The 24,097-nt window shown below is 39.4% G+C and overlaps 1 protein-coding gene and 1 non-coding gene across 2 annotated transcripts in view; one reads left to right on the top strand and one right to left on the bottom strand.

Moving 5' to 3' along the window:
* The window catches only part of PHLPP1 (PH domain and leucine rich repeat protein phosphatase 1), a 209,224-nt gene that overhangs the window by 1,802 nt on the left and 183,325 nt on the right, over positions 1 to 24,097 (top strand). The window lies entirely within an intron of this gene.
* TRNAK-CUU lies at positions 12,874 to 12,946 on the bottom strand. Its single transcript has one exon. It is a non-coding gene; the product is annotated as a tRNA-Lys (tRNA).

Here is a 24,097-nt window from a genome sequence, read left to right as displayed (position 1 = left end):
CTGTCAGTCTTGAGGGCCCAGAGGCTGGGAAGCGACGTGGAAAGAGGTGGCCCAGCCACCAGGAAGTACAGGTGGCAGGTACTGATGAGAAAGGCGGCAGGACTTAATTTTAACAGGGATGGCGCTTCCTTCAGGCCTCCCCGCCTGGGCATGTGGGTTGGAGGCGGTTTGGGATTGCAGGTAAACGGTCTCCTGCCCGGAGTACCGAATGGGGGAAATGACCATCAGAAGTGCTCTAGGTCACTTTCTCTCCATTTGTCCCGGTTCGCCATTCTCGCATGACTCCTAGGAGCTCCTTTCCCGTCACCCGGTGCACTGTTTGGCTGTCTTGCTCGTGTGCGCACTTAGTCCTCGCTAGCAGGGAGGACCCTTCTTCCTGAGACTTTTCCCCAGAGCTTTTTTGCTTTATTGTCAGTTTCACCTGCAAGTTTGATTCTCACGTCCAAAGTGATGTCTGATTTCTTTTTCTCATTTCTGATTTAACAGCCTTTCTAGCTAGATCTGACCGTGACCGTGTCACTTGCAGCAGGGATCACAGTAAGACTTTTAAGTGGTTGCCACCTCTTGAGATGTGATCTCGAATCCTCCTCATTCATTCATTCATTCTTTCTTTTTTTTTTTGTTTTCAGTTCTAGATTGAAACACCTTTTTCTTTTCTCTTTGTTTTTTTCCAGCTTTTGGAGATATGACTGACATATTAGATCTAACTCCTACTCTAGGGGTGACTAATGTTTCTCTTTTGATTAAAGGCTTGGCAGGTGCTAAATTAGGCAGGTACTAACCAGGTACATCCTGGTTGTTATATTTGAGCTTTGTATTTGTTTGCATCTTTTCCTTCTCTGGTCTGAACAATTATGTTCTTAGTGATAAGAAATTTCATTTAAAATAAAGTTAGCCTAGCAAAATTAAATTAGAAGACTTAAATCTTCCCCAGATTTACAATTCTAGTGTGTAGGTGCTGGTGGGAAAGTAATATTTGTAACTTGATTAAGCTGTTGCCATTCTTTCTAATTTAATGTTTTTGGCCCAACTGGTGTCTCAGTGGCAGTTGAGTCAGATTGAATGAACAAATCTTTACTCCCACACTGCAGTATGCAAGATCAGTGGCATTCCGGGTGAGATGACCCTTTGAGTTTCATTGAAGTTTTAATATAATCCAAGTGGATTGCTGATGGAGTTTTGTCTTCTAGAGAAAACCATATCCTAATACCATAGCATTTGCTGTATCTGAAGATAACACCTCATATGAATGACATGGCTTTCAAAGTGTATGGCCTAGAAAATTGGTGCTTTATTTGTTTATTTTGTAATGTAGGAACAGCAAGTGCATCCTCTTCTCTTGGGGCTCATGCAATTTGTAAAATATTGTTACTTTACAAAAGCATTACGTGGTAATCACACTTGGAGTGAGAATATTAAGATGAGAATGATGAAGGCCCTTAGAACCAATCAGTTATGTTGAATGACATATAGAGAGAGGAAGGGATATGTGAAACAAACAGGATTGAGCATTTCATACATAAAAAGCCCTGCATTTCTCATCTTCCTGTCAGTCCTGATAAATGTCCATGGGAAAGGTTTGGGTGTCCTGGTCATGAAATTTAAATCTTTGATTCCCTTAATTATCTCTTCAAGTGTGTCTAAAATATTCTAGGTGATATACAGTGGGTTTTTGTTTGTTTTGTTTTTTAAGCTTATCAATCTAAAAGTGACAAATTTTCTTTCTGGTTAAGTCAGATTTCTGGTATGGGCATTTTGATCTTTTGTTTATGAAAAGCAGTAATTGTTTTCTTCTCTCTGAACTTATTTGCTTCATCTCTGTATGCACAACATAAATACATATATACTTCTGTGTACATGCTTGTAAAAATAGCTAATAAAATGGGGACGTCACAGGCAGTATCCAACCTGTCTTTGAACATGAAGCCAGTGTACACGTGTCCTAGAAGGAAGATGCTTGTAATAGAGAGGTGTCTAGTTGTTTATTTTGGTTTTTACACAGCGTTGAGCCTATTTTAAATCCAGGGTATACACAGAACGTCTCTGGTGATATTCATTTGCCATAGAACCAAATGGAGCATATAGCACTTGAACTTCTGCAAGGAGGTCTAGTTATGAACAAAAGGACCTTGTTATAAGGTGGTCCTACTAATTATTGGAACACTGTCAGGACTGCACAGGCGAGTGAGGGTTGTGGCTCGCTGGAGGAGGTTCCTAGAAATTACCCCGGCAGTGGAATGAATGTAGGACACCCGACAGGAACGTGTTACATTTTGGTAGTAATTCTTTTCCTAGGAAAAAGAGAATTACGGTTTATTTTAGATAAAGGTGTTGTGTGTCACAGTTGTTTTTATAATTCTGTGTATAACTTACTTTTAAATTTCTTGCTGTGTGTCTTTTTGTTTATATGTGTAGTTGGAGTTAAGGATAGATTAGGAAGCTGCCTTTGAAGCATTTTGAATACTTTCCTGTATTTAAATGAGCTCATTATCTGCTCTCTAGTTGTCTAGTCAGTTGCTTTTTTTTTTTTTTTTTTTTGAGAGGTTCTTGTCCAGCAGAGAACTTTCATTCTTTTGAAGGTCACCTTTCAAAGGAATTTTAGTATTTATAACTTGACTCAAGTTATTCTTAAAAGTCTTTAAAAGGCATTTGCAGTTGCTTTGAATATTTAATACTTATTTGGGTAAAGTAAAATGAAAGTCTTTAATGAGGTATAGGGTGTTGGAGAAAAGGTGCTATCTAATTACAGCATTGTTAATGAAAACTTAGTTTGAAAATTGTTACTGTATTTTTTTTTTAAAAATTTTTAATGTTTTATTTATTTCTGAGAGAAAGACAGCAGTGAGCAGGGGAGGGTCAGAGAGAGAGGGAGACACAGAATCTGAAACAGGCTCCAGGCTCCGAGCTGGCTGTCCGCATAGAGCCCAATGCGGGGCTTGAACCCACGGTCTGTGAGATTATGACCTGAACCGAAGTTGGACACTTAACCAACCGCCTGAGCCACCCAGGCGCCCCTGTTACTGTAGTTTTCAAGCATTCTTTAAGCTGACTTAAAATATGACAACATTTAAGTGGCTGTATGTGAAGTTACCGGTCTTAAGTAATTTAAGTACGTTAACAGTTAATTTCCTTTGAAAGTTAACCATCTTAAATTTTCCTTGGAAGAGAGTAATTTTAGGTTAAAAAGTTTAAAAATTTATGTGGCTTGACCTAAGTTATGGACTTCAGAACATTAATGAGCTTTGTGTTGTGGACTCCCCCGGGAGTCTGAGTGAGTGGCCAAGGGCAGTGTTAAACTATATACTTTTTGTCTCTGTTCTACCACCTTTTAGATTGAGTGGCGTAGCTATTTCAGTTCCAAATGTAATAGTGGGAAAGGATGTTGGCAGCGTGCAGAGCACACCCACTGTGCTTATTGAATATTAGACAAGATATTTTTATGTGACTTTTGGGATTGCTCAGGAGAACAGTCTTTCAACCCCTCTCCTATTTCTTCCCTTTTTCTCTTTTGGGAATGGTCAAACCTTACATGGTTTCCTACATGGAAACCGAGAAGGGGTAGTTCAGCATTAAGCTGTAATATTGACCAGCAGGCTCTTATTACTATAATTACAGCAGTATTGAGTAACGTGGTATGAACATGTGACACCAGTGTGTGCTTGAACAGTCCTTTCAATGTTAAGAACAAAGGGTTTAACTTTAATTTTGTTCTTTTACATTTACATTTTATATTTGTTTTTGATATAAACTGCCTGCTCTCTTTTCCTTCATAACCGTGGTTTGAGAACATCTATTAATATGTTGGGTTTTATCATCTTCACAGATTTTAAAGGGCTTTCAACATAAATTATCTCATTTGTCCTTTCAAAAACATTATTAGGGAGGAGTTGATGTCAATCCTCTTTTCAGAAAGAGAAACATGCACAGAGAGGTTTGCCTCTTGCTTGTGGTTTTTCAGTCTTGGCAGAGCTGAGAATAGAGAGCTGGGCTATTCTGTTTTGCAATTCATATCACTTTCCATGAATCGATGCTGAATTTCATTTACACTTGAATTTTTCACTTGGTTAGAAGCATTCAGAAAATATGCTATTTTTGTTGGTAATGAGGTGATATTATTCTCTAGTCCAAAGTGGTATTCCCTGTGAAATATTGATGGTCCTATTTTTTATCATGCTGCCTTTAAAAACCTCAAGTGCCAAGACTGGCAAATAAATAGGCAGTACGGAAGGAGTACTAAAGTGTTGTAAAGTAAATATTCTGGTTGCAAATAGTGATACTTGCATTTAAGTTGCTAGGAAATGAAGTTTACTTAATGACTCTTTTTTTTTTTTTTTTTAATCTGACCATGCCTTTATTTGTTAAACAGTAAATCTTCATTGGGTATAGAGAATTAACACTTCATCTGAAGAGTGGATAACTTTTCAGGGTGGAGATGTGACAATTCAGTTCCTTTAAAACATAGCCTTACTTGTCAAGTACTGAAAATATACATCATAGAAAGTTTGCTTAAGTCTTTTATTTTAAAGTGGAATTACTGGCACTTTAGTGATAGTGCTTTATTGGTGTTACTATGTTATTGTTATAATTATTTTTTATAAATTCATACATTATATAGGGCTAGGGAGTAGGCTCTTCTCCCTGAGAACAGTTGCTTCTAAAGTTCTAAAACGTGTGCTTCTAAACAGTTGCTTCTAAAACTTCTAAAATGTGTGTCTTTTGTGCTCAGTGACATTATGTAGGGAGAGGAGATGTGTGTAAGTTTGTAAAATTTCTGGGTTAAAAGTTATATCTTTTTGTTGCTATAGGATTGTTAAATCAGCCACCTTAAATGGTTGGTTATCCAAAGGTCATTATTTTTTAAAATGCAAAGTGTTTTGGTTGTTTCCTACTTATTTCTTTTTTAGAGCCCTGAATTTGATTTATTGGTAACATAACAGTCATTGACATTCTTTATGATCCAAGCCAAGTGTAATACTTGGCATTTTAGTTTAAACATTTGTTGAATTGAATTTGTGGAATTTTGTTAAGCAGCTGGTGGTGTATGCCCTGATTCTTCAGCCTTCCATCCTGTTTGGGTCCCCAGGGATGTGTTAAACACACATGGACGCAGAGGCTTTTCTCCCATGGCAGCAGATTTTAGACGTGCCACATACTATTAATATCTTCTGTTTCACGTGAGTGAAGCTCTATGTGGATTTTAAGAGAGCAGTTCTCTCTCAAAGTTTTCTTAGAGTTAACAGGTGTTTTTTTCCACCCTTCTTTTCAAAGACATCTCTTACCTCAACTTGGAATTGAACTTAATGAGACATCTGTCAAATGAGGCATCTTAGATTTAATGATTTTGTTACGTGCCAGGGTTGAACACAGTTCAGTGTATCTGGACAGGAGACTGGTTTAATTGTTGCACAGTGAAAGTCAGGAGATCCTGAAGCCACTAGGAAGAAAAGCTTTTCCTTTAAAAGAGATGCCTGGCATTTTGAAAAAGAGAAGTTACCAAAATGTCTGGGAAAATGAAGCCTTAAAAAAAAGAAAAAAAAAAAAAAGAATCCCACCTTCTAAAACCCACTCCACCTCTTTAATCCCCGGCCTCTGGTGCAGCACTGGTAATGAGGGGTTTTGAATCTGGCCTCATGTCCCTGTGCTTCTGGGGCAAACCCTTTTTTTATTCTTACCTTTGGTTTTCTAAAGATAGTATAATTAAAACAAAAACTTTGACCCTGTGGATTCCTTAGACATATAAGGTATTTATAATCTAAGTCTGTGTGACTGGTTGTGTTTTGATTTGTTTGAAACTTCAACTCCAGGCTTTGGGAAATTCTGATGAATTTGAAACTCATGGTTCTGGAAAGAATCGATTTTAATGATATTTTGATTAAGAAACATTAGGATATTTGGTTAACTGTGAAACAGCAACTCCTCCAAGTTGAGTGATCCTGTCCTTTGGAACCCAGCATAATGACAGTTAGGGCATCTCTGAAATGTTATTGCACTTCCATTTAGAGGTGGAATGGTTTTGTTGTATACCCTGTGGGTAATGTCTGCCTGCTATACCTTTTAGTACGTTTAATGAAACAAAGCATAACCTTCCCCGAAAGCCAGGTTCTTGCTGGAACAATTGTTTTTCCTGTTGTATTTTTACATTTGAGATTGCTTTAATACGTTGTAAAATGTATTTAAAGTTAAGTGTTCAGGTACAAGTCCAGTAGCTTCTGAGTTTGGAACCTAGAGGTTCTATTAGATAAGGAGTGGAAAAAGTCTATTTCTAGGTTATACACATTTTATAAGTTTGTAAATATCAATATTTTGGCAAAAAAACAAAAATTCAGGATTTTGGGCATATACTTTCCCAAATGAAGCTTGCTAAAATTAAATTAATGTCATTTCTAGTTATTGAAAGCATTCAGTTGAAGACAGAGCAAAACTTGAAATAATTTTGCTTTAGACCATTTAAATAAGGAGTGACAAATCTATTTAGAAATCTGAGGTTTGAGATGATTTGAATTGGTTGATTTTTCTTTTTAGCTTTGTTTTTTCTCCCCTGCATTCTTTTCTAGCAGGAAGAGTTTTGTATTTTTTGCTATCTATTTCTACCGACTCATACATTTGGTAAAAAATTAGAGAATGAATCCTGTCATATACCTTTTTGTTAATAATATGTTAGAATATTTGGGCTTTCTTTTCAGATATGAGGCATGTTTTTAAATCTAGTGATAGTATGATCTGTATTTGTTTTCATTGCCTACTCAGTAATTATCTGGATTTTACAGTCAGTTCACTCCTGACACATGGTCCACAGGATGAAATTTTATGCCCAGAACTAGTTTGCTTTTTTTATCTTAATTGTCAATTATGAGAAATGTATTCCTTAGGAATTCTTTTTCCCATTCATATATTTTGAGAGCTTGTCTGGCTCTGGTGTCTTAGTCCTGAACGGGTGTGACATTATGGTTCTTGAGTTTGGCTGATGTGTCCTGGGGTCGGGTGAAAGTAGCCTTGTTTGTTTGTTTTTCTAAAATAGTTTTGGGGGAAAAATATGGTTTTATCTCACACTCTGAGGAAAAAATGGTGTATAGTTTAAGGAAATTAGTCTGAAAGTTGGGAAACTTGGCCTGACCTTGGGCATTCATTTTACTAACCTATCCTGGGCGTTGCTCTCCTGGTGAGGAGTTCGGAGTGGAGTAAGTCTAAGATCTTTTTCAGCTCTTTAACATACTGGGGCTCCATTCGAGAACCTTTTCTTCCCATTAGGAAGACTAAAAGTTGTAGCTGTTTTGTAAGACCTGTCCATGGGTTTAAAAGAGTCAAATCCCCTGCGTATTCTCAGGGAGAAAGGGATGAACTTGGACCTCATATATGCAAGATAACCTGAGGTCAGCAGCCAAAGTAGACCCTTTTTTTGGTGTAGATTCAGATGAAGGACAGCATAAGTAAATGCTTGACTCATTCTCTCCATGTCAGCCTTACCTCCCAACCTAGACCTCAGCAGGCTAGAGACGATTTAAAGAAAACATCCTTTTAAAAGTTAGAGGTTTTTTCCCCTTAATGTTTTATTTTATTTTTGAGAGAGAGCGAGAGAGGGGTGGGGGAGGGGCAGAGGGAGACACCGAATCCAAGGCAGGCCCCAGGTTCCAAGCTGTCAGCACCCAGCACCCATAAACCAAGAGATCGTGACCTAAGCCGAAGTCAGATGCTTAACTGAGTGACCCACTCAGGTGCCCCTGGAGTTTTTTCTTAAGTTGATATATAAAGCAATAATAATAAGCATAATTCAGTTTATCAAGTTTACTGTAATGATAACTGTATTTGAGGTATTCAGATGTACAAAATTTACTGGTTTGTTAGCTTTAAGTTTTGCTGAGCTGTGCTCCTGTCTCGTGCCTAGAGTCTCAGGAGAAAAAGCACTTAAAGAAAATGAAATTTTCTATTATTTTGATTAGATGATAGAATTTAGGATCCCACAGAGATCCTAAGCAAGTCCATAGAGGTTAAGTACCTGGTCCAAGATCATTGATCAAGTCATTCTCAGAATTAGGAATAGCATACATGATTTGGATTATCTGTCCATTAGTCTTTTTTTTTTTACGACACTGTGTCCTTATAAATTTGTGGTCTTTGGATCCTCCTCATATTTAGGATTCAGAATGAAAGTTAAAAGAAAGTGGAGCCTTACTTCACACATTTGGTGGTTTCTCTGTGGCTTCAAGGTATTTCTGGTTTCATTTCATTCTCATCAGTGCTTTTGAGAGGTTGTCCATCACTTTGATGGATATAAGGGTTGTGGGCTTCTGGTGGAACTGTTGGATATCTTAATTGCATAGAAGGAAATTAGAATGTTACCCCTTGGGGGATTTACTGATAGAACTTTAAAGTTGACAGATGGTTGGCTGAGAGGGCTTCCAGTGCTAGAAAATCAGAAAACCAATGGTGATTTGTCTAGTACTTTGAAATTGAAATTGTTAGCATGGAAGTGTTGTAAAAAGAAATCATTGACTTTTAAAAGATACTTGGGAGAAAAATTTAAAAAGAGATTTTGAAAAAAACCCTCAAACATGCATTGAAAAGATTCAGTGTTCATTATATTCTTTATTTCAAAAAATTGTTTTAAAGATGTCTTCTCACAGTGAAATGAACGTAACTCATTCAGGCACACATGCTCAGTTCTACTTTTGTCTGGTATAAAAAAATCAAAACAACTGACTTCAGTAATCTTTGGGCTCTTGTTGTTTGTTGGTTTTGGAAGTCTTTATCATGAAATCTCCTGTTTTGAATATCTCCTTTCTCTAAAAGAGGGAGAGAGGGAGAAAAACAGAAAGAAATTCCTGCTCCTGTTAGCAAAAAGACAGTTTGTGAATATTTTTAGGGATGTGAGAGAGATTTCCTTCTATATTAGGCTCTATCTTAATTTAAGCATTTACCTTAAGCAAAAGTTTTAGCTTTCCTTACAGGGAAGTTAATCTACTGAGTCAATTAATTCCTCAAAGATGACTGTTCATTTTTAATATGAGGAAGAGAACTTTTTAAAGTGCAGAAGTACAAAAGGGTAAAAATACATTGCATCTGACATGTAGAATATGTACTCCAGATGCTGAAACAGAGGAGAAATTTCTCTTGATGGTCTCTTGGAGAGGTGGTATGGCTCAGGGCAGCTGACATTCAGTTTTATGTAATAAGGATCTCTCCTTATGGAAAGAAGTAAACATTACTCTGATTGAGGACACTCATTCTCTTATACATGCCCCACATATGCATTGTCCATTGAATGTTGAGGCAGGATGTTCACGGGAGGTGAAAGTCATATTTATGGATGGGAGGGAGGACGGTGGGGTAAATGGTCTTGGGAGAAAAAAAATCTTGATTTTGAAAAATATGTGCTGTTCTTAATTATGTGGGTCATTTTTCACATCTTAATTGTAACTTTTTAACATTGTGAATGGCCTATTTTTAACCCTTGCTCACTTTTTGTTTGACATTTGCCTTTTTCCTACTGGTCTATAGATTTGGTGGGTATATTTAGGGAAACTAGCTTTATTCTGTAAGCCACTAATATTTTCTTTACCCATTACACTTTTATGTCAGTCTTTCCCTTTCGATTTTCAGGGTTCTGTGTCATGCTTAAAAAGACTCCTTATCCTAGGATTAAAAAATGAAATTTCTTGTATTTTCCTGTGGTATCCTACAGTTCTATTTTCTATGGTGAAAATTTAAATCTGTTTAAGAAAGATAGAAGGTAGAGAAGAAATTGTGTCAATACTTTTTGTTGAATAATTGAGTTATTTCTTCACTGATTTAAAACTCCACTTTCCCTCAGTTTGTCTTTTAACTGATAGAGATTAGAATCTATGATATAGAACAGTATAGATTTAGAAGCTATTTTGAAATTGTTGAAGAAAATAGGGAGAAGGAGAAGGATACTTATCGGATTTCCATTACATTTCTTTTTTACTCCTAAATTCCCAGGAGCAGATTGTGACCATTACTTTCAAGACTCATGTGCTTCTGGAATATGGATGAGTCAGAATTCTCTTTTCCTATGGATACTTTGTCATCCTGAAGTAGCTGGGATGGGAGTGGAGTCAGCTAGAATATAAAATGCTGATATATATACACGTGTATGGATACACGTGTATATATGTGTTCTATAAATGTGTATGTGTAAATATTTATATAGCATATATATTGCAATATATATGTTGCATTAGGGAGCATTCAGCTGCTTATTTATGCTGAAGATATTCTTTTTTTTTTTTTCCTTTTTCCTTTTGAGGAGTTTCTAGGGACTACTCTGAAGGTCACTGTGAAGCACACAGGATTTATCTTTTGAATAGAGAAAAATGAAGACTAACATATTTATCAGAATCAGTAACAGCTCTGCCAGTGGTGCTTTGAGGTTTTCTTTAGTTGACCTGAGAAGGGATTTCTGTTAGTAGCTCTGAATGGAGATGACAAGAATATAATGTAAAATAACTCTGAGCTAAAAATTGTTCTGTGGGACCAATATGCTAATGGCAGTCTTAGTGCTTTAGTGTTGTAGGTGAGTGAGGTCCCTGGAAAGATAAAGTATTTAATGGAGAGAGGGGAGGGGAAAAGTGATAGATATCAAACCTAGGAAGCTCAAGTTAGAACATCTACCACATAAGCAGGCTTTCATGGTCTAGTGACCAATTCTTGGTCATGTGACCACAAGACAAAAATTGTACTACTGTTGCATTTCGTGGCCTTATCAGACCCTCTTTGGTGGAGAACTGGAATTCTTTTTTCTAGGCTTTTAGTTGTATTATCTAAGTTCAAAATTATCTTAGCTGGAGTGGATTCTAGACTTGAATCCATGAATTTTTAAGTGGAAAATCTCCAGACCCATTGTCCTAAAATACTAAATGAAATAACGATACAGTTGCCAAACTTATCTAGGTGTTTACAAGAAACATTTCTTCCACAATGACAAGCCAGATGGCATTTTTTTTTAATTTGAAGAAACAGTTGCAAAAGAATTAAACTTCCTCAGCATAATTTTATCCTCCTATATATAATGTTCAAAAAATTGAGTAATATTGTGTTATTTAGGAAACATATCGTCCTTACTATATACTAGGTAGTGTTTTAGGGCCTTTAAATATATTAACTAATTAAAAAATTTTTTTTAAGGTTTATTCATTTTTCAGAGACAGAGTGTGAGTGAGGGAGGGGCAAAGAGAGAGGGAGACACAGAATCTGAAGCAGTCTCCGGCTCTAAGCTCTCAGCACGGAGCCTGATGCGAGTCTCGAACTCACGGACCGTGAAATCATGACCTGAGCCAAAGTCGGAAGCTTAACCGCCTGAACCACCCAGCCGCCCCATTACCTAGCTAGTTTAATTCTCATAACAACCCTCCTAGGTAGACCAATTTATTACTTCATTATTACAGATAGAAGACCTGAGTTACAGAGTTGTTTAGTAACTTGTCTGGGTTTGTACAGTGAGTAAGGCACAGATGATATTCAAGTCCAGGCATCTGACCCCAGAATCAGCTAGTTAGTACCCACCTTGTTTTGCTGAATGTGAAGAACTTATTCCTAATAACCTTCTGGGGCCAATTTGAGCATATTATTTAGGAAGCAGAGATTTTGAAGTAGTTAAGGCTGGACTTTAGTTCTGGATCTGCTGTTGCCCTAGAGGCCCATTTGCTTCTTTCCTTTTCTGTTCAAAGAGGGTCCTTTGGGTCCCATCGGGTGTTGAGAAGATCGAATGAAATATGGGAACGTGCCTGGCACAGCAGTACTGGTTGTTATTAACCGAGCCCTAGTTTTAGGGTGGAAAGAGTGCTGATTGAGGACCCAGACGCTTGGATTTGACTGTGGGCTTCTTCACTTGATGTGAGACCTGTAACGAACCCCTTTACTTCCTTAAGCCTCATTAAGAGAATGAGGAGGAAAGTGATGAAATAAATCTGTCTGAAAGAGCATTGTGAGGTTCACATTTGGTGATGCATGTGGAAGTGCTCTGTAAACTGTGATATGCTACACAAATACAGTGTGATTTTATCATTTTTAGCAACAGTGAATTGCCACAAATGTTAATTAGGGTTAATTAGGGCCCATTAAGGAAGGTGGGATATACTGTTACTCAGTGACTGTGGCAGGCTCTACACTTTCATCCATCCATCCGTCGGTCCATCCACCCGTCTAGTAATTCTCTACTAGGTTAAAGGTGCTTTTGATTCAGAGACTCAGATGACTGGCTAATTCGAATTTTCGGGATCCCCTGACATGCTTGCAGTCTTGCGGGCATATTTGTGGAAACAACAAGCCAGCATTTCTGTACAAGGGTGAAAAGTGTCCTGGTAGAGGCAGTGCTCACAGATGACCATGAAGGAGGAGGGCGCCTGACTCCGCTGTGCGAAGCCCCAGAAGGCCCTTGAGCCAAGTCTTGAAGGACCAGAAGGACCAGGCTGTTGCTTTAATTCCCGAATCCTGAACTGTTAGAGGAGCAGCCGGAAATTACCAGTTCAAAGTCCAGTCAGACCGAGGTTAGGATTAGTAATTCTAACGTTACCCGTCACCGTTTACTAAGTACCTTTCCATCTAGGCATCTGGGCTTTTTTATCCACTTGAATCATTTGAACTCCATTTGGTATCCGAGTCTGTGAGGATACGAATTTTGGATTTCTGAGAAGGAAACGCGAATGTGCTTATGCTTGATGTTGCCCCGAAACCTGGTGCAGGGGTCCTGCCGTACATCTGAAAGACATTTTCTTATTTCTTTTTTTTAAGGCCTCTGAGGGCTTTGCTTTCCTCAGATTTATTGGAGTTACGGGAAATGTGTTTATCTTCTGGAGTCAGTTATTTTCTTTTTTTCTTCTTTAATATTTATTTATTCATTTATTTAACTAGGCTTCATGCCCAGTGCGAGGCTTGAACTCACGACCCTGAGATTAAGAATCTCATGCTTTACCAACTGAGCCAGCCAGGTGCCCCAGGGTAGGTTACTTTCTTTGACTTTAGTGACATACGTAGACGGCATTAATGTAAAATTCGGACAATGATGAGTTGATCATAGTCTGAGAATACTGTTTTTCACTGTGCTCAAGCTTCGCTGATGAAGGAACTTAAAAAAAAAAAAAACCTTCTTGTGTGGACTAGCGCGGAAACACAGTTCTGAAGTGTTTGTGTAAGCAAAAGCAATATCTTAGCTCTTGAATCCATGGCTGGAAAGCTTGTAGACGCATATGGCAAGTTAAGTCTTTATAAATGGCTTGTTTTAAATAAAGGGGAGATGTCTCTGAAATACTGTCTCGTGTAGTAATATGAGTGGCATCACTGGAAAACTTCATTTTCCTTTTTTGTTTTGTTTTTAAATTATGACAAACACTGTGGTAAAAAAAAATAGTTATTAAGATCCTGTCTGGCTAAAATAAGTCATGTTTCTAATTCAAATGAAAATACTAATTCATACTCCTCAACATTGAGGTTAATCACCTGCCAATGTGTATTTTCCACTGTCATTGGCACTTTTTTGCCCTCTGTGACCAATTTTTACAGAGACTTCAGTTAACTCATTAGAGTAATAGCAACACTTGACAAGCTGATTTTATGGGGGATATTAACAGAAATGTTACCTTACCATCAGCGTAATCAGAAGAATAGTTACTGGTCCTTGGGATTTTAAAGCAGGCGCTCAAAATCCTTTGCTGTGTAACCAAAGTTATAAGAGGGACTTGGTGTTTTTAACCACAATCTGGTCTTGTATTAATAAATATGTGGTGACAAAAGTTCTGTAAACAGACAATGTTGGAACTACTTCAGAGGATAATGTCATTCTGAAGATACCACTTAAAAGTGCATTTCCAAAAGCATGGTTTGTCTTGTAGTTAGTGCAATCCGAATGCCTGTATTCTCTCCTGAATTGGCTTGCAGCTTCTAATGGAGAGTTGGGAACTGTCATTGCTTCCTGCTTTTGGAGATTTGTGTAAGGTCTCCGTCCTCCACCCCTCCACTCCCTCCTCCACCCCTCCACTCCCTCCTCCACCCCTCCCCCCCCCCCCCCCCCCCCCCCCCCCCCCCCCCCCCCCCCCCAACCAAGCAACAAAACAAAACTGATTGATAGCCTTTCTGGTTCTGAGAAACTGATAGATTAACTCTAGTGGCCCCAACCTCCAAATAATACTGCTGGGTAAAGTTCATTTATCTTTAAGGTACTGTCATGAGTACAACTATACTTACCCCTTTGCACAGTATCTTTTTTCTTTTAGAAACCTTTGTGATATTGGAGCAGACTTAACCAGAGTTGTCTGTGAATAGTTACTAAGTCAGAATCTAGTGAATGTGATCATTGAAGAAATCCCTGCTAGCTTATACCTCTGCCAGGCTTTAAATGTCTGGGTCTAAAATGGGTGACAACAGCATGGATGTCTGAGGGGGAGGGCATAGAATTGGGACACTGGAAGGGACCCTGGCATCTAGTCCAGTTTCTTACCTAGCATGGAAATGTGTGCTTTCCTGATTGATGGTCATCTGGCCTGTGCTTCTGGACCGCTTCCTACATACGTTGTTCGAGGATAATGCTGAATGGAGCTTTGCTCCTTGAGCTGTGACCTGTGGACTAGCATCATCAGCATCTTCCAGGAGAGTGTTAGAAATGCAGAATCTCAGGCCCCACCTCAGACCTTGCAGAAGTGCTAGTGTTGGGGGCGCCTGGGTGGCTCAGTTGGTTGAGTGTCCAACTCTTGATTTCGGCTCGGATCATGGGTTCAAGCCCCGTGTCGGGCTCTCTGCTTAGCGTGGATCCTCTACTTGAGATTCTCTCTCTTTCTCCCTGCCCCTCCCCCTCTTTCCCTTTCTCTGAAAGAAAGAAAGAAAGAAAGAAAGAAAGAAAGAAAGAAAGAAAGAAAGAAAGAAAGAAAAAAGTGCTAGCATTGGATGAATTGGGAGTGGGAGAGATTAGTATTAGAGGAAGGAAGTCATTGGGAGCTTGTGTGGTTTAGTGAGATACTGAGGACCTGAATGAGAGCAGTGGAGGGAGAAAAGGAGACATGCGAAGATGTGATCCCAGGACTCAGTAGCTAATTGGCTGTTTTGGTGAAAGAAGCTCAAAGATGTCATATGTGCAGTTTGAGTGATGAGAGGATCATGTCAATTCATGAAAGTAGTTCATATCACTAGTTCAGTAAAGCTGAAGGAGCAGATGCTTGCGTTAGGGGTTGGTGATATGAGAATGAACAAAGGTGTGTCTTCTCTTAATATTTATAAAAACTTATCCATTGAGGACTGATTTAGCATTGGATGAGTTTGAAATGGTAGTACATATTAAAGTGATGAAAGCCATCTGTTTAGCTGATCGATGCACCGGGCTCATGACCTCAGCTCCCAGAGTTCAGTGGAGCTTTGTTGGTTTCTGCTGTTTACAGTGTATGCAGTAATCGTCAGGAAGGTGATATAGACATTGTTTTTTGACTTGGTTTTCTTATGGCTCATTTTTTTTTTCCATGTTCAATCAAAATAAATGCTAGTGCTGGCTATGGTTATGGGCACAAGTGAAGAGGTCTAAAAAAATGTTTATATTAAATTTATGAAGCTCTCAGGGTGAATGCCTTTTGAATGTAAGACTTTGCTATATGGGGTGTGGGTGTGTGTGTTTGTAAATTACATTAACAATTGTAATAACACTTGAAATGCCTTAATGAAGACATTTACATATGGCCAAGGGAACACAGAAGCCCTGTAAACAGCTCTCCCTGGAAGTGCTTTGGAAAAGCTCCATGGAAGGATTTCTTTTGTGAATGGGGGACCAGCACCGCATGACAAGGGTGTGTCAGGAACTAAAGCATGAATGAAAGCCCCATGTGCATAGGGAATGGTGGGTAGCTCCAGTGGTGAAGTGTTAGGTGATGAGGTTAAAGTGGTAGGAGGTAAGACTGAAAAGAAGGTTGGGGCCAGATGATGAAAGGCCTCACATGCTAAGGATTTGCCTTGATAAGCAGTGGGAGCTACTGAGCACTTTAAGTGCGTGTGGGTGACATGGTTAGGTTTGTATTCTAGGTTGTTTGACAGCTAGCTGGAGGATGGATTAGAGAGGGAGCTACTAGAAATGTGGATACTGCTTTAGCGGGGCCTTTAATAAACATTTTAACGCACTGTGTGAGGAGCTGGAGATCCAGAGAAAGAGTGGTGTTGCTGCAAGGAGTTCAGCCTAGTAGGGGAAAAAGAAATAATTGCAGTACAGAGTATGTCATTTTTGAGGTTTGTACAGCGTGGTTACCAAATAGGAAACTAACCCGTTCTGCTGCAGTTGGGTGGGTGCAAGATGATTTTGAATATTGGGAAGAGTAGACTAGCAATAGGAGTGGATAGGATAGGGCGTTACTGGTAGGGACCAAGGGGTTACCTGGGAGCTACATGAGAAAGATCTGGACTAGGTCAGTGCAGATGAAGAACTGTAGAATGGGAATTGCTTAGAATGTAGAATTCTTGGGTCTTGCCGAATGGTCATATGTTGGGGAAGAAGGAGTAGTTCAGGATTTGTTACTCATTCCAGGACTAATTTGAGTATGTCTTCCATGTCAGGAAGTGTGTCACTATCCCCCATGTCAGGGATGTAGAGTGCATAAGACTGACAGGGTTTGTGTGTCGGGATTACTTGGAGGTTTCTGGTTGGATTAATCCCATCGCCCCGACAGGTAGAATGCAGGAGCAGGAGTTGGCTTGGGGGCGGGGGAGGAGGGTGAGATGGTGGATTAGATCTGGATGTGTTAGTTTAAGGTGCCTGAGGACATTCAGGTGTGTCTGGAGAGAGCTGGGGAGCATCTGTTGTGGCATTCATTGATGTGTTTGGATTGAAAGATAGTGCTTAGTAGTGGATGGGGTGAGGAGAGGGCTGAGGAAGCAACTCTGAGGAATGCCTCTATTAAAAACTGGGAGTAGCTTATGTTGAGTCAAGGAATTCAGGGGCTCCTGGGTGGTTCAGTTGGTTGGGCATCTGACTTCGGCTCAGGACATGATCTCATGGTCCGTGGGTTCAAGCCCTGTGTTGGGCTCTGTGCTGACAGCTTGGAGCCTGGAGCCTGCTTCTGATTCGGTGTCTCCCTCTCTCTCAGCCCCTCCGCTACTTGTGCTCTGTCTCTCTCTGCCTCTCAAAAATAAATAAACATCAAAAAAAATTCAAATATAAGAGAGAGCTGTATGACTGTATTTATGTGAAGGTCAGTTAACAGGCAAAACAATTTTTTGGTGATAAGTCATAATAGTTGTTTCCTTTCAGGCGGATATTGATGGGCAGGGGCTTGAGCCATCTGCTGTTGATAATGTTCTTCATAGTTTTTTGAGTTTTAGTTTCCTGGGATTGAATGTACCCTTATGGTTTGTATGCTTTACTTAATGTAAGTTAAGCCTCAGTAGAAAGAAGGGAAGTGGTCCCAAAGGAAGAGACTTGAACATAGTTTCTATCCTAAAGGGAAATAGACCCAGGAAGGCTAAGGAGGCTAAGGATGATACATGAGTGGAGAGGGAAAAATAAAGGAAAGTCCTCAAGGAAATAAAAGGGTAATATCATGACACTCATGGAAGAGTGAGTTGTGGGTGGTAGGGGGCCATCTCTTTCTTTGAGTCTGGGTAAAGAATTAAGATTCATTTAAGTGACAGTTCGGGAAGCTGGGTCTTAGTTTTCTTAATGAATTGGAAGGTAGGGGAAAAAGCCAAGTCTCGGTATTTGTTGTAATATGCACCTTACTGTACTGGGCAGGGTTGACCGGGTGTTAGTGAACCAGAGGTATAAGAAATGATTGCCAAACGTGGCTTTACAAGTTCAGCAGTGCTTGTATTGGGCAGATTTGTTTGTTTTGCACAGTTTTGGTCCCCCTGCTTCCAGTCTGTAAGTGCGTGTGCGTGTGTGTGTATGTGTGTGTGTGTGTGTTCGCGCACTGCGGGGAGGGAGAGTACGTGTATAGATTCAACGTTTCTGAACGTTGAAGAAACCTTCAGAACAGTTGGAACTACTAAATGACAAAGCAGGGATTGTATCTTCTGTTATGTCCCCATTTCCATTCTGCTTGTAAAATCACTCGTGGAGTAATAAGACTTCTGAGATAGTTTTCTTTTCTTCCTCATCACCTATAGATTATACTTGCAGAGGTGAGAGCTGGTTCTGAAGACACATTTTCCATTCCTAGATTGTCAAAGTGACCTGTGGCTTGAATCTGAATATAAAGTGAGCATGGAGACATGATAAATGATAAGATTAGATAGGTATAAACCAAATTGTATAGGGGACAGTTATTGTTAAATAATAATAATAAAAAAATTAATATATAAATATAAATATATAAAAATATATATTATATATAAATATATAAAAATATTGTTAAGAAACCATATCAGAACTATCATTTTTTCCTCTTGTTAATTGTAGCAAGCATTGAATTTTTGTTTTTATACTCAGTTTTGAGCTAGATGCTGAGATTTCAAATTGTGGTAATTAAAACAAATGAAAAACCAGCAGTTTGGTTGTTCTTAAGAATATAATTGCCCAGATATTTACTTTAATCTCTAGGTCATCTCATTATTTTTATATTCCAGTTGCAAAGTAGGTTTCTATAAATTTTTAATAAAGATGTTGGGGTGCCTGGGTGGCTCATTTGGTTAAGTGTCCAGCTTCAGCTCAGATCGTGATCTCGTGGTTCACGAGTTCAAGCCCTGTGTCAGGGTCTGTGCTGACAGCTCAGACGGGGAGATTCTGTGTCTCCCCCTCTTTCTGCCCCTCCCCTGCTCATGCTCTGTCTGTCTTTCTCTAAAAATAAACATTAAAAAAATTAAAAATATGGGTGTCCTGGGAATAGGATAGAAACTCTTGAGAGAACCATAATTGTTAACTCTTAATATCAAACATAGTGAATTGCCAAACAGCAGTAATACTGAGAGAAAGAAGGACCATTGCTTTTGATTTGGAGAACCTGGTGGAAATGGCAGTAGAGTTGCTTTTATGTTCTTTTTTTGTTGTTTGTTTTTTATTTGCTTGGGAATTTTATATTTTTTGGGTTGGCAGTAGTATACTTACGTTCAGAGTTCACTGATCATTGTAATAGAAGCTTTTTATGGGATACTTCCCCCCCCCCCCCCCCCCCCCCCCAATCTACTTTGTCAAATCAAATGGTTGCAAAGTGCTTGCTTCCCAAACATGAAGTACTTTGAAGGTTGGGGGAAAAATGAATTGGACAGATCCTCTGCCTTAAAAAAATTTTTTTTAGTGTTTATTTTTGAGAGAGCATGAGAGGGGGAGGGGCAGAGAGAGAGAAAGAGAGAGAGAGGGAGACACAGAATCTGAAACAGGCTCCAGGCTCTGAGCTGTCAGCACGGAGCCTGACACAGGGCTCGAACTCACAAACCATGAGATCATGACCTGAGCCGAAGTTGGACGCTCAACTGACAGAGCCACCCAGGCGCCCCTCCTCTGCCTTTTTAGAAGCTTAAGCCAGAATGCAGAAGGATACAGATGATCATCAAACTGAACGTAGTAAGATAGTACAGGGAGAATGCTCTCTCCTTTCCTCCTTGCAAATACTTCTTGAACCTTGTGCCCACCAGATGCCTGTCTTTAACAAGACAGACATGATCCTTGCTCTTAGGGCTTCATAGCAAGGAGGAGACTTGTCAAATACATACTATATAAATAATTGTGGTAGTTGCCACTGAGGAAAAATACAGTGCTTTTTTATAGCAGTGAATCCTGGTTGTTTAAGCTGAGACCTGAAGGATGAACAATGGTTTGAGGGTCTGGGGTATAGGGTACGTGGAAAAGCGTTCCAGGTGGGGAAACAGTGTATGTGGAGGCCATGGGTGGCGAGCCCAGCATAGTTAAGGGCCTAGAGGAAGAACCACTGTGAGTGTAGTGTAGTGAGTGGGATTGAGAGTATCAAGAGGTAAGGCTGGAGAATACTCAGGGCCAGGTCATGGGTGCATGTGGTCTGGGGTCAGCTACTTGTAAGTTGAGTACTTTGGTCATCTTAGTGTTTTCTACCCACTTAAATGCAAAACTTATAGATATGTACTATAGGTTATGTGTGGCTGCAAGGGCCTTATAGACCATAGTTAGTGTTTTTGAATTGATTTTAAGAATAATAGGAAACCATTCCATTGGGTTATGAAATGTTATCTCTATCTCTTTCTAGGATAGGTGTCATGACTATCATTTTGTAACTGTCCTTCGTCTTATCAGTAGGAAGGATAGACGGAGGATAGAAGTAACCCTGTCTTTTCTATATTTGTTAAGTCTTCTATCAGGATACGCCAGGAACAGCCCGTTTACCAGCCTTCCTGTGTACCTACCCTCCTGCGTGTGCTTTCTTTCTCTTTCTAGCTTTCCCTGTGGCCGCCTCCTTCCTTACCCTGCTACACTGACTGCACTGAGAAATTTATGCCCTTTCAGGAAGACATTCAATGAGGTTTACCTGTTTAGGAATTTTTTATTTTTTGTACGCTTTTTATCCGTAAATGACAAAGGTCCTGGGGTCATTTGTGCACAAATTTTCACTTAAGGGCAGGTTCATTAGTTTCTTTAGAGGTGTTAGCAAAACTGTTACTTTCTATTTTTTTTTTTCTTTTCGTCGTCTTTATCTTTTGCATTATTTTCCTACTTTTGATGAGATCAAGTGATAGTAAAACAGAAAACAGGTTAAAACAGGTTTTTATTTGAGGATTTTTATTGTTAGGGAAATTTCAAAAACATCTTAAAAAGTAGGCCAGATAATGTAATGAACTTTTGTGTACCCTACTGTCCAGCATTAGCAATGACCTACTCATGGCCAGTCTTGTTTTAGCTTTAGTCGCTTCCTTCTGCCTAGATTGTTTTGAAGTAGATCCTAGGCATCTCATTTCATCTATAAGTATCTCTAAAGTATAAGCACTCTGTTTTAAAAACAACTATGACACAAATTTTGTTAAAAAAAATATTCCTATCTTTCAACAAATACCCAGTGTTCAAATTTCCAACTGTCTTAAATTTTTAGTTTGAATTATGGTTGAAATGTGGTCAGTACCTTGTGATTGGTTTTTATGTTTTTTACATTTCTTTCCCTCTTAAGCCTCCCTCTCTCTCTCTCCCTTGCTATTAAAAATTGTGGAAAAAACCAGGTTTTTTGTCCCCTAGAGTTTCCCACAGTTTAGATTTTTGTGACTGCATCTCTGTGGTGTTAATGGGGGTATATTAAAAGTTTGGGTATATATTTTTGATTTTTTTTTCTTTGGAGTTTTGCTTAACTTTATCTTAATCAAGTGTGAAGTTGGGTCTTCCTTTGGAAGACTTAGAAGAGAGGTCCCAAACTAGTGCCTGTTGCGTCATATGTGGCTCACAGACCTATTTTGTTTGGTGGATACGGTTTGAAATATTTTTAAATTCATTGCCATCAGTTAAATATTGTAAAGTTTCCCATAAATATCAAGATTTCTTCTTCTCCTTTGTGTGTCTCTCTCTCTCTCTTTCTTTTTTTTTTTTTTTTTTGGTCAGGAGATGCGGGCATGCTAGGGGTCTATGGCAGTGACCATGGGTACAGCTGATGAGTGGTGGCAGCTCACTTCAGAGGGTGCCTGTCCTTTTCACCCATTGTACCTCACGTGCTCCACTCACGGTTTCCTGCCTGGTCCCAGTGGGTTGGTGGGTTTGTGAACCCCAACTTGGAGAAATAGGCATTGCTTTCATCTGTGTGGCATTAAATTCCACATATGGGTTACTTCTGATTTTTTTTTGCTACATGTTTTACTGTTCAGCTGGTGTTTGGGCTATTTTACTGTCTAACAATTGATATTATTCAGATAATGGTCAGAGTGCCAGCTGATGTTCCCATTGTGCTTTGTGTATCCATCATAAGACTTATTCAGTGCAATGTCTGAATCTATTCTTATGCCCCTGTGGAAACTGGTGTTTATAGTTTTAGAATCTTAACAGAATGCTTGGCACATAGTAGTTGTTCAATAAATTCTTGTTGAATGTGTGACAGAGGAAAGAAACCCACAATTACCCAATAGAGGAAACATAGGAAGGGAAACGTAGGAAGGGATCTAGTAATGCACATCCATGTTTGAAATTTCATTGATGTTATTAGTATCCTCCGTTTCTTCCAATGGGATGTATTATCAAGCGTGACTGTAATTATGGTGCGTACAAGTTAACACACTGTACAATATTAGATATAACTTCAGATGTACAAATATTTATCTCATTAATAACATGAAATCGGTGATAGATTTTTTTTAATTTTAATTTTAATTTTTATTTATTTCTGGAGAGAGAGAGACAGCGTGAGCAGGGGAGGGTCAGAGAGAGAGGGAGTCACAGACTCTGAAACAGACTCCAGGCTCTGAGCTGGCAGTCAGCACAGAGCCCGACGCGGGGCTCGAACCCACGAACCGCGAGATCATGACCTAAGTGAAAGTTGGACGCTTAACCGACTAAGCCACCCAGGCGCCCCAAGTGATAGATTTCTTAAGAGATTTCAATTTCTTTGTGTTTGGAGAACATACAAGCTGGACTTTCCTATTTTGCCTTAAGAATTTGGAGCTTAATTCCTCCTCTGGTTTATGTCTAATCTTAACAAGGACATGGAGCAGGTGTGAAAAAGGCAAGGATTACAGCATGGAAGAGCTCACAGATTTGAGAGTAGTTTAGGAAATGTATCCAGTATAGTTTAGCAAGATTTTTATAGCTGGCATCTGGATATTACCAAAAACAATAATTGAAAAATACTTTGGCTGGCTCAGTCAGTAGAGCATGGACTCTTGATCTTGGGGCTGTGAGTTCAAACCCCACTGGGCATAGAGCTTAAGAACGAAAAGAGGGGTGGGTGCCTGGGTGGCTCAGTTGGTCAAGATTCTGATGCTTTGGTTTCAGCTCAGGTCATGATCTCATGGTTTGTGGATTTGAGCCCTTTGTTGGGTTCTGTGCTGAGATTGTGGAGCCTGCTTGGGATTTCCCCCTGTCCCTCGCCCTTCCCAGTGCTCTCTCTCTCAAAATAAACTTAAAAAATATAAAGAGGAAAAAAGAGCAATGCTTTTATATTTTAGAGTTTAATCTATTTGTGTTATAACAATGCACACTTAAAAAAGTATAATTCTGAGGCTTTTTTTGGGGGGGAAGGGTATGTTAAGCCTGTCTGAACTTCCCCTTGCTTATTGACAGACAGCCTTTTATCTATCTATTTATTCAATGTTTTATTTATTTCTGAGAGAGAGAGAGACCGTGTGAGCAGGAGAGGGTCAGAGAGAGAGGGAGATACAGAATCTGAAACAGGCTCCAGGCTCTGAGCTGGCTGTCAGCACAGAGCCCGACGCGGGGTTCGAACCCACGAACCATGAGATCATGACCTGAGCCGAAGTCAGACACTCAACTGACTGAGCCACCCAGGTGCCCCTACAGACAGCTTTTTAAAAGAAGTGTGGGTGAAGTCAGGTTCTGTACACTTTGACTCCAGGAGAATATGTAATTTGTCATGAGTGAAAAACTAAAACTAAAAAATAAATAAATACATACAATGTTACCGGTAGCATGATCTAGCACAGTCTAAATTCATATTTCTTAGTGATAATGTTAGAAAATGTGGCCCTAAAAACTATCAACAAACTCACATGTCAGTAAGAAATCTGGATCATTTTGCACATTTATACTGTGACCTGAAAAGAACAAACGGTCCTGTTCAAAGTAAGGAGTTTCAGTTTTAAAGTCCTTCTGTGGCCTTTGTGGGAGAAATGACAAACTCCTACTGAGAACATGTGCTATCTGCACATAGGTTGTTACAGGGAAGCCCTGTGATGTAAGAAAGTAGAGGATTTTGTTTGAGTGGATGCTTTTATTTAAAAAATTTTTTTAATGTTTTACTTATTTCTGAGAGAGAGTGTGAGCAGAGGAGGGTCAGAGAGAGAGAATGAGAGAGAGAGAGAGAGAGAGAATCTGAGAGAGAGAGAGAGAGAGAGAGAATCTGAAACAGGCTCCAGGCTCTGAGAGAGAGAGAGAGAGAGAGAGAGAATCTGAGAGACAGAGAGAGAGAGAGAGAGAGAGAGAGAGAGAGAATCTGAAACAGGCTAACAGGCTCCAGGCTCTGAGCTGTCAGCACAGAGCCCGACGCGGGGCTCGAACCCACAAACT

The sequence above is a fragment of the Hyaena hyaena genome, unplaced genomic scaffold (genome assembly GCF_003009895.1).
Source record: "Hyaena hyaena isolate Hyena2069 unplaced genomic scaffold, ASM300989v1 scaffold_399, whole genome shotgun sequence".
In the NCBI taxonomy this organism is placed as follows: domain Eukaryota; kingdom Metazoa; phylum Chordata; class Mammalia; order Carnivora; family Hyaenidae; genus Hyaena; species Hyaena hyaena.
The sequence above is the reverse complement of the archived record's forward strand: the minus strand, read 5'-3'. Positions and strand labels throughout refer to the sequence as shown.